Genomic DNA, 8862 nt, shown 5'->3' on the forward strand with positions numbered 1-8862 from the left:
CAGGAAAACCACGCGGAACTGAAGTAAGCTGGGGCCCTGGGGGGAGAAGAGAGTGGACAGGACTCTGGAACTGAGCTGCCCTATCTAGGATGGAGGGGTGGAAAACTGTGGAAGTGCCTTCCGTGTGGGCTTACTCCCCGCCCCCCCTCTCCGGGAGAAGATGCCCAGCCACGTGGGAGTTGCGGAGCCTGGGAGTGCCTGAGCCTGCAGCCCTGCCGAGAGCTAGAAACTGTTAACCCTTGCTTGGCAGAAAGAAACTTTTCTTAGACATTGATTCTCATGACTGGTGGTTTCGGAGGAGAGAGGGAAGCGGCCTGGGACCGAGATGATAAAAGGAGATGAAAAAAACCCAGATAGGCAGAGATTGAAGAGGAGTGGCTTTTGAGCTGGACTTTTCTTGCATAATGTTAGCCATGGACTGAACTTAAGTCTCTTTTGAACTTAAACTGCATTTTGGGTGGATACAGCTGCCCCTGCTTTTGCTACAGTGACTGGCACTTGAAGAGTGGAGCGAGGAGAGAAGAGAGGGGGAGGGTGTGGTGGTGCCCTCTGCCCTCAGGGGAGACCTGCTCTCGGAACCTCGGCCCCTGGGGAAAAAGGGGAGAGCTCGGCACGCAAGTATCCTTAAAAGAGCCCTGTATGCAGTTTCAGCCTATGGACAGCGGTGAGAGCGCTGGACATAGGAAAAAGAGAGTGTCACCCTGGCAGACTTCTCCAGGCAGTGCCACGGGTGACATGGAAACACATAAGGGGTGGACCCGTGTTTTCTGAGGAACAGTCTGTGGTGCGAGAGAGACTCCTCTCTCCCTTGCTTAATTGAAGATTGGTTTTTTTGAATGGTGATTGTTTGACTTAAAACCCAAAGGTGTGGTCTATGGAGAATAATGTGTGTGGGGTGGAAACTGGGAGAAGAAATGTTCTGAGAAGTTTTTATTTCTGTCTCTGTGTATGTTTAAGAGTTTTCTGTCTCTGTTCTTATGTAATGTAATAAAGTTTTGGGGTTTTTTTTGTTTTCAAGATTTAAGCCTGCTCTTCTCTGTTCCTGATCACATCCCACAGTAGTTGTTAGGGAAAAAAACATATATTCATGGGTGCATTAACATCTGGCCAGTGCTAACCCATGACAGGGAGGCAGGTGAAAAAGCCTTGGTGCTGCCCCAAGGGGATCCTTCCCCCGGGCCCAGAGAGCTGCAGGGCTGAGAAAAAGCTGAGAAGGAAACATTTCCCGGAGCGCTCGGGCACGGCCCCAGCGGGCACGGCCCCCGCAGGTGCCGATGGCGGGGCTGTGGAAGGAGCCACCCTGCAGGGATGGAGGGCGAGGGAGGAGCGATGGGACGGGCTGGGGAGGAGGGAGGCGGAGGCGGAGGCGGGCGGATCCCGGCGGCAGCTCCTCCTGCGGGAGGATGGCCCTGGGAGCGGAACCGGCGGCGGGAGCGGCCGCGTGGTGCGGGACGGGCCCGGGGCCAGGTGGGGATCCCGGGGACGGGAGGGGATCCCGGGGACGGGACGGGATCCCGGGGAAGGGAGGGGATCCCGGGGACGGGAGGGGATCCCGGGGACGGGACGGGATCCCGGGGAAGGGAGGGGATCCCGGGGACGGGAGGGGATCCCGGGAGGGTCGCGAGGCGTCTCGTTGCCGGCAGGGGCCCCGGGCGGGGAGCGGCGGGAGCCGCGGGCACGGAGCCCCCCGGGCACGGAGCCCCCCGGGCACGGAGCCCCCGGGCAGAGCCCCCGAGGGTGGCGGTGCCGGGGCTGTGGCAGGGGCCGCTCCAAGGGCGCGGTGCCGCAGGCGCTGCCCCGAGCGCGGCCAGGCCGGAACGGCGCGGCCCAGGGCGGAGCGGCCGGGCCGGGCCGGGCGGCCCAGGGAGGCCGCTCAGGCCGATGGCGGTGCCGCCGAGCCGGGGCCGCGGGAAGGGCCGTGCCGGGGCGGCCCCGGGGGGGTTTTGTCCCGCTGGCTCCAGCGCCGTGCCAAGGGCTGCGCCCCGGGGCCCAGCTGCAGCCGGAGGGAGCGAACCGCGCTGGGAACAGCGGCTCGGGGCTGGGAGCGCCGCGCCGGACGGGGACGGGCACGAGGAGGAGGAGGAGGCGCTTGCCGGGCCCGGGATGAGCGCTGGCATGTATTATCTGAGCCCAGCTGATGTCTCTCACCGCTTTAGCTCTAGAATTACTCTGAGGCCCGGCAAGCCGCCGATCCCTGCGGCAGTGGAGCTTTTCCCAGGCTGGCATCGAGTCCCCATGGCCGAGTTTGAGGCGGCTGGAGGAGAGGGGGCCCCGGTTGGGCTGTGCCCCATTGCCAGGCGGGGCAGGTGCAGCTGTGGCCGAGGCGTGGGGTTTGTGGCCACGAGGGGCTCTCAGGTGGCCCCAGTTGCCTGCTTTGGGAGTTGGTGGCCAGGTGCATGTGGGAATGTTGGCTCGGGGCTGTCCCTGAGCCCCGTGTGCTGCAGAGCTGGGCAGGTTCCCCGTGTGCAGCGGGGCTGCTGCAGCTGCAGGTGGCAGTGAGTGTGCAGGAGGGAACTGCACCTCTGCTCAGCCTGGCCCTGAGCCTGCAATGTTTTGTGCTTCTCGCAGGTCTGCGCCTCAACCCAGGACATTCCAGCAGCCCAGAGCTGGGATCCAGACACAGCGCCTGATCCTGCCTGGGGCTGCCCTTGGATCCAGCTGCTGCCAGGCTCCTCTCAGGCATTTGGAAAGCCGGGGCATCCCTCCTGCACCCCATGACCCAACAGAAGTGGCTTCCCCATAAACCTTATCTGCAGCTTCCTGGGGAGCTGGGAATGCACAGCACAGGGTGTCACCCACTGCTGGGGAGCTGGGAATGCACAGCACAGGGTGTCACCCACTGCTGGGGAGCTGGGAATGCACAGCACGGGGTGTCACCCGCTGCTGGGGAGCTGGGAATGCACAGCACAGGGTGTCACCCACCGCTGGGGAGCTGGGAATGCACAGCACAGGGTGTCACCCACTGCTGGGGAGCTGGGAATGCACAGCACAGGGTGTCACCCACTGCTGGGGAGCTGGGAATGCACAGCACAGGGTGTCACCCACTGCTGGGGAGCTGCCAGATGAGTCCCCAGGGCAGAACAGGGCATTGCTCTTGCTCCAGGGACAAGCTGTGCCATGGCTCATATCCCTCTGATCCTGGCAGCTCTTGGATCTACCCTGCACCCCTGGGAAGCTTTCCCTTGCAGTCAGCCCCCCCTAATTTTGGGGATTTGTGCTTCATGTGTGCTCCACCTGCACCTTGTGGTGCTTTGGGATCCACCTGCACCCTCAGGGGCTCTGGGATGCCCTGGCTTGTGCTGGGGACAGCAGGAAAGCAGAGGGGGCTTGGGGAAGGAGCCCCCAGTGAGAAATGGGGAGCAGGAGCTTGTGTGGCTGTGCCAGAAAGCTGGGAGGGCTCTTGGCAAAGGGCTGATGGTGCAGGAGAGCAGTAGGAACCTTCCAGGGGGGAAACAGCTTGGCCATTCCATGGGGAAGCTGGGCCCTGGCACCAGAGCATCAGGTGCAGGGGCTGAGGGAAGCAGGTGGAGCTGCTCTTTCCTGGATCCTGCTCCGTGGGATCTGCCAATGGCCATGCCATGAGATCAGTGCAAGAGCCATTGGGAATGGGGGTCAGGGCCAGCGCTGCTCCTTTGGGCTCCCCTTGTCCCCCTCTTGGGCCAGGATTGGGATTTGGAAGGGATGAGGAGCCCCAGCTGTGCTGCCTGCCTGCTGCAGCTGGGAATTGCAGTGCAGCTGCTCCAGTGCCCTTGGGCACCCTTGGCATCTCCTCCTCCTGCTGCCCCATGAGCTGCGTGGCTCCTTCTCCTGCAGCCCCAGCTCCTGCCACGCCTCCTCCCTGGCCCTTGCCAGCTGCTCCTCTTTGCTTTCAGCCCGTGGCCCTGCAATTTCAGCTCTGCCTTTCCCAGGGATGGGCTGGCAAACCCAAAATGTGCCCTGGCCTGTCCTGGACACTGATGCCATCCCAGGGTTTGAAGTGCTCCAGCTCAGATCTTGGCCCCCCTAGCTGGGGTTTGGGCCTCTCAGACTGGACTTTGGGAGCCTCAGACCAGGGTTGGCACCTTTGAACTCTTGTTGCACCTGAGGGTTCATTCCCTGGCTGCCACTTTCCACCCCAACCCGAGGCATTTCCTATTTTTCATTGCAGTTTCTCAGGGAAGAGCTGGGGGTGTCTGCAAAAGGCCGATCCCAGTGCTGAGCAGCAGGACTGACGCTGGTTTGGAGTCGGGGGTCAGTGGGTCAGTGACCATGACCCCCCGTTTAGTTGGTTCTGAAGTGGCTGGTTTTGCACTGGCTGGTGGATTTTGGGGGTGACACCCAGTCCAACTGGGGGAATGTGTAGAGGAGGGGTTTATTTGGGGATACAGAGAGAAAAGGGGTGCAGAGGGACCCCAGGGTGGGTTTTGGGCTCTCCCTTAGGTGGGGAGGGGGTTGGAGGGAGCCCAGGTGCAGTTTTGGGGTGTTTGGGGTGTTTTGTCCTTTTAGGCATTGGCACCACCTGGTAACAGTTGTCTCTGCAAAATTGGGAGTCCCCTAAACCAGAAACCTCCGAAAATCTGCCCAATGGGGACTCCTCACCACCAAAGGACCTACAAAAAGGCCTGAGCACCAGGAACAGCTCCAAATTTCAGTTCTCCAACCCACTGACAATCAAAATCGGGTTCTTTCCACCTTGCACCCTCTAATCCAGGGTGCAAATCCTCCATAAATGCCCCAAATCAGAATCCTTTCAACCCAAACTCCTCAAAGCTTCAGTTCCCCCACGCAATCGCTCCAATCCAGGCATTTCCCACACACCGTTGCCCAAAATTGCTGTCCCCCCACCAAAAATACCCCCAAAATTGGGGTTTTCCAACACTTCGACCCCCCAAAGATTGGGTTCTGTGCCTTACCTTTAAGGCTGCTCCACATTTACAGCAGATTCCCTCCAGTTTAGTGGTGCAGTCTCACACCTGAGAGCCCCATTTTTGCCACACTCTTGATTTTTGGGTCACACCTGGGGGACTGGGCAGATCCTGGATCTATGTGACCCCCCACTTTCTGGAGCTTTTCCCTCTATTCTCCAGGTCTATCTCCCGTTTTCACAATTCAGCCTTCGTTTTTGGGGTCCAGCCCACAGTTGGGGCCCCACCATTGTTGGCCCCCCTCGGATTTTGGGGCTCACCTGGGGGGCCAGGTTGTCCAGCAGGATGATGTCAGCCCCTGCCCCTGCAGCTGCCAGAGCCTCATCTGCACTCGAGCACTGCAACCCCAACCAGCGGGTGAAGCCCCCGGCCTGGCGCAGCCCCAAAATCATCTGGGGAAGAGAGGGGGGTCGGGGGAACCCCAGAGCGATGCCCAATCCCTCAGGCCCAAGATGGGGTGGGGAAAATGGGGAGGTTCCCCCAGTCATTGACTTAAAATTAGGGTTTCACATCACACCCAGCACTGATCCCCACAAATTGGGGTCCTCTCCCCAGATTCCCCCAATTCAAGGGTGCCCACTGACCTCAATGTTGGGGTTCCCCCTCCTATGATCCCCAACAATTCAGGAGTTATCCCCCAAACTGGGACCTCACTGTCTCCCCAGTCCAGGGGTCCTCCCACATCAGTCCACACCCAGAATGCCCCAATCCAGGAGTCTGTCCCAAAATTTGTACTCCCCTCAAATATTGGTTCTTCACCACCCTTGAAATTCGGGGTACCCCAAACCATTCCTCTCCTCACAATGGAGCCCCCTTGCACCAATACCCCCTCCCCCCCACCATTTCCTCCAAACCTCATGTTCCCCCCATGCAACACCCCCAGAATTGGGGTTGTCACACCCACGACCCTGAACCCACCAGTTCAAGGGTCCCTGCACCCATCTCCTGCCAAACTGGGGTTCCTGCCAATCCCATCTTGGGGATCCTCACCTAGCACCCCACAATCCAGGGGTTTGGGTCCTTCCCATCAGGCAGATGTTCACCCAGGGTGGCATCCAGGCCAGCAGCTGGTTCTCTGGCAGGCTGTGGGGGACATGGGGACATTGGGGGATCACCATGGGGGGAGAGATTGGGAGGTCATCATGGGGAGGGACATGGGGGGGACATGGTGGGAACAGAGGATGGATGGAGCCCATCAGGCAGATGTTTACCCAGGGCAGCATCCGGTTCTCCAACAGGCTGGGAGGGACACTGGGGGCATGAAGGGGTCACCCTGGGGGGACAGGGGGATGAGGGACACCACAAGGACACGGGGACATGGTGGTGGGAGATATTTGGGCCAGGGATTGTTCTTCAAGAGCCTGAGGGGTCCATCAGGAACATCTGGGGGTCACCATGGGGGTGGGGCACACAGCAGGACATGGACAGGGGATGGAAGGTGGGGGAGGGGATGGGTTGCCATGGAGGAGGACATGGGGGGACGCATAAAAGGGACACGGGGACATCATGGAGGGCATGGTGGTGATGGTGATGATGGTGGTGGTGATGGTCGTGTGATGATGATGATGGCATTGGGTGGTGATGATGGTGATGATGATGATGGAGTTGGATGATGAAGATGATGGTGGTGATGATGATGATGGTGTTCAGTGATGAATTGGTGATGCTGTTGCTGAAGATGGTGATGGTGTCAATGGTGTTGGGTGATGGTAATGGAGGTGATGGAGTTCACTGTGGTGTTGCTGATGAAGACCAAGGTGTGGATGAGAGTGATGATGATGGGGACAGTGATGGTGGTGATGATTGTTGGAAGCCTGGAAACTGAGAATTTTAGGCTTTCTGTGCTAACAGGCCCTGACCCTCAGGCAAGCACTACATTTGACCTGAGGCCATGGAAAAGGCTTCCAAAATTGAGTGATAGCACTGGGATTATGGGTGTGCAGTTTGAATAGAAGTGTGTGATGTCACAGGGTGGAAAACTTGGATTATAAGGTTAAAGTATATAGTAATATAGAGAGAGCAAGATGGAGGATTTAGGGCGTAGGCTAAGTTCTTTCATCTTCTTCATGGTTTTGGGTGGTATACTGTAATTGGGTAAGAAAATCCGCATTGTGGACTACGGGTGTTTGGTTATTGGGTGAAAAGTAAAAATAGTCTAGGTGTCATTTCATAATTGGAGAATTTGTGCTTAAAAGACCTTGGAAAGAGTTAGAGACAGAGCCACTTTTCACTTGTTAGCTAGAACTCACAACTTGTGAGACTGTACTAAAGATAAGAATTAATAAACATCTGAGTCCAAACATGAACTGCGTCCCTCAAGCAATTAATCCCGGCTCTAACAATTGAGGAAAAGGAGATATCAAACCCATGGATGATGATGATGATGATGATGCTATCAGTGTCACAGTGACCGTGTTGGTTGTGTTGAAGATGACTGGTGATGATGCTGGTAGTGATGAAGATGAAGCTGTGGGTGATGAGGATGAAGGTGTGGGTGGTGTGGTGGTAACGGTGTCCATGGTGGTGTGTAATGGTGATGGTGTTTCTTGGTGTTGATTGGGGTTGGTGGTGAAGATGATGGTGTGGGTGATGAAGATGGTGATGACAAAGATGATGCCGATGATGGTACTGCGGATGAAAGTGAAGGTGTGGGTGATGAAGACAGAGGTGTCACGGATGAAGATGATGGTGTGGGTGATGAAGATGATAAAGGTGATGATGGTGTTACTGGTGCCATGGCGACGGTGTCAGCGGTGTTGGATGATGAGGATATTGGTGATGGAGTTCAGCAGAGTGGGGGTGATGGCAGGAGTGAGGAAGATGAGGTACGTGGTGATAAAGATGATGATGATGATGATGATGGTGATGATAGTGTTAGTAGTGTAATGGTGATGATGTCAATGGTGTGGGTGATGAAGATGAAGGTGATGAAGAAGATGAGTGATGATGGTGCTGTTGGTGGCGGTGATGATGATGGAGGTTGGTGGTATTGGGTGATGATGATGGAGGTGTGGGTGATGACGATGATGATGGTGGGGTGGGGTTGATGGTGTGGGTGGTTGTGGTGATGAAGATGATGGTGACGATGAAGGCCACCCCCACTACTTGTTCAGGGCATTTCACATCTCCATGGGCACCAGCACTGACAGCACCGTCGGCACTGGGGCCCCAAAGATGTCACAGTGCAGAGCCTCAAAGAGCTCGTTGTGCTCTGGGACCTGCATGAAGAGGGGCTGGGGGGTCACCAGGGCATCACCGGGCTGGAACACTTAGGGGACACCTTGGGGACACCCAGGGAGGACTCCTGGGGGCTGGGGAGGCTCCACTGGGGTTGGGATTGAGGAGCAGCAGTTGCCCGTCCCAAACACTGTCACCACAGGAGGACTTTGCCATGAGACAAGCGCAGAATGGAGCACCCGAAGATAAGATCAAGGTGGGACAATTGTCCGGGGCTTATCCCAGACCCTGGGGGAGGTAAACAAAGCTGGGGGAGCAGAATGGATCCCTGGTGCTGGATAGGGAAATCCAACCCAGCCCCCGAGCTGGAATCAGCTCCGAGTGGGTCAAAGGCCACTGCAGAGGGGCAGATGGCGACCACCAACTCACGGCCACCAACCCCAGAAAGCTCCGGCTGAAGAGAAGAGACAGCCTGAGCTGGGACTGATCATCACCCAAGGCCAGGGAATTGTTGAAGCAGTGGCATGAGAGAGCTGGGTAGCCCATGAGCACTAATTCCTTGGTTTGCTCATAGGGATAAACAGGGAAAAGTTCAGAATGACCTCAGGACCCCCCACCACTGAGAAGCTCCAGGGGAAGAAGGAACACCAGGACACTGCTGGATCCATGGGTGGTGCTGCCCTTCTGACTGATCCCTGGGCAGGGAAGCGCTGTGGCTCCCAGCGGCAGCAGAGGAGCCAGGGCTCCAGGCTCCTGGCCGTGCTCCACTGCTGCCGCCAGC

The 8862-nt window shown here is 57.7% G+C and overlaps 1 long non-coding RNA gene and 1 other non-coding gene across 2 annotated transcripts; both read left to right on the forward strand.

Moving 5' to 3' along the window:
* The first annotated feature begins 2095 nt into the window (after positions 1–2095).
* On the forward strand, positions 2096–2179 carry LOC134562245 (small nucleolar RNA SNORD45). The gene has a single exon (XR_010083115.1). It is a non-coding gene; the product is annotated as a small nucleolar RNA SNORD45 (small nucleolar RNA).
* Positions 2180–6326: 4147 nt separating this feature from the next.
* Positions 6327–7132, forward strand: LOC134562143 (uncharacterized). Its single transcript, XR_010083096.1, has 2 exons — positions 6327–6482; positions 6523–7132. It is a non-coding gene; the product is annotated as an uncharacterized LOC134562143 (long non-coding RNA).
* The last annotated feature ends 1730 nt before the right edge of the window (positions 7133–8862 follow it).

This window comes from Prinia subflava, chromosome 26, assembly GCF_021018805.1.
Source record: "Prinia subflava isolate CZ2003 ecotype Zambia chromosome 26, Cam_Psub_1.2, whole genome shotgun sequence".
NCBI lineage: Eukaryota > Metazoa > Chordata > Aves > Passeriformes > Cisticolidae > Prinia > Prinia subflava.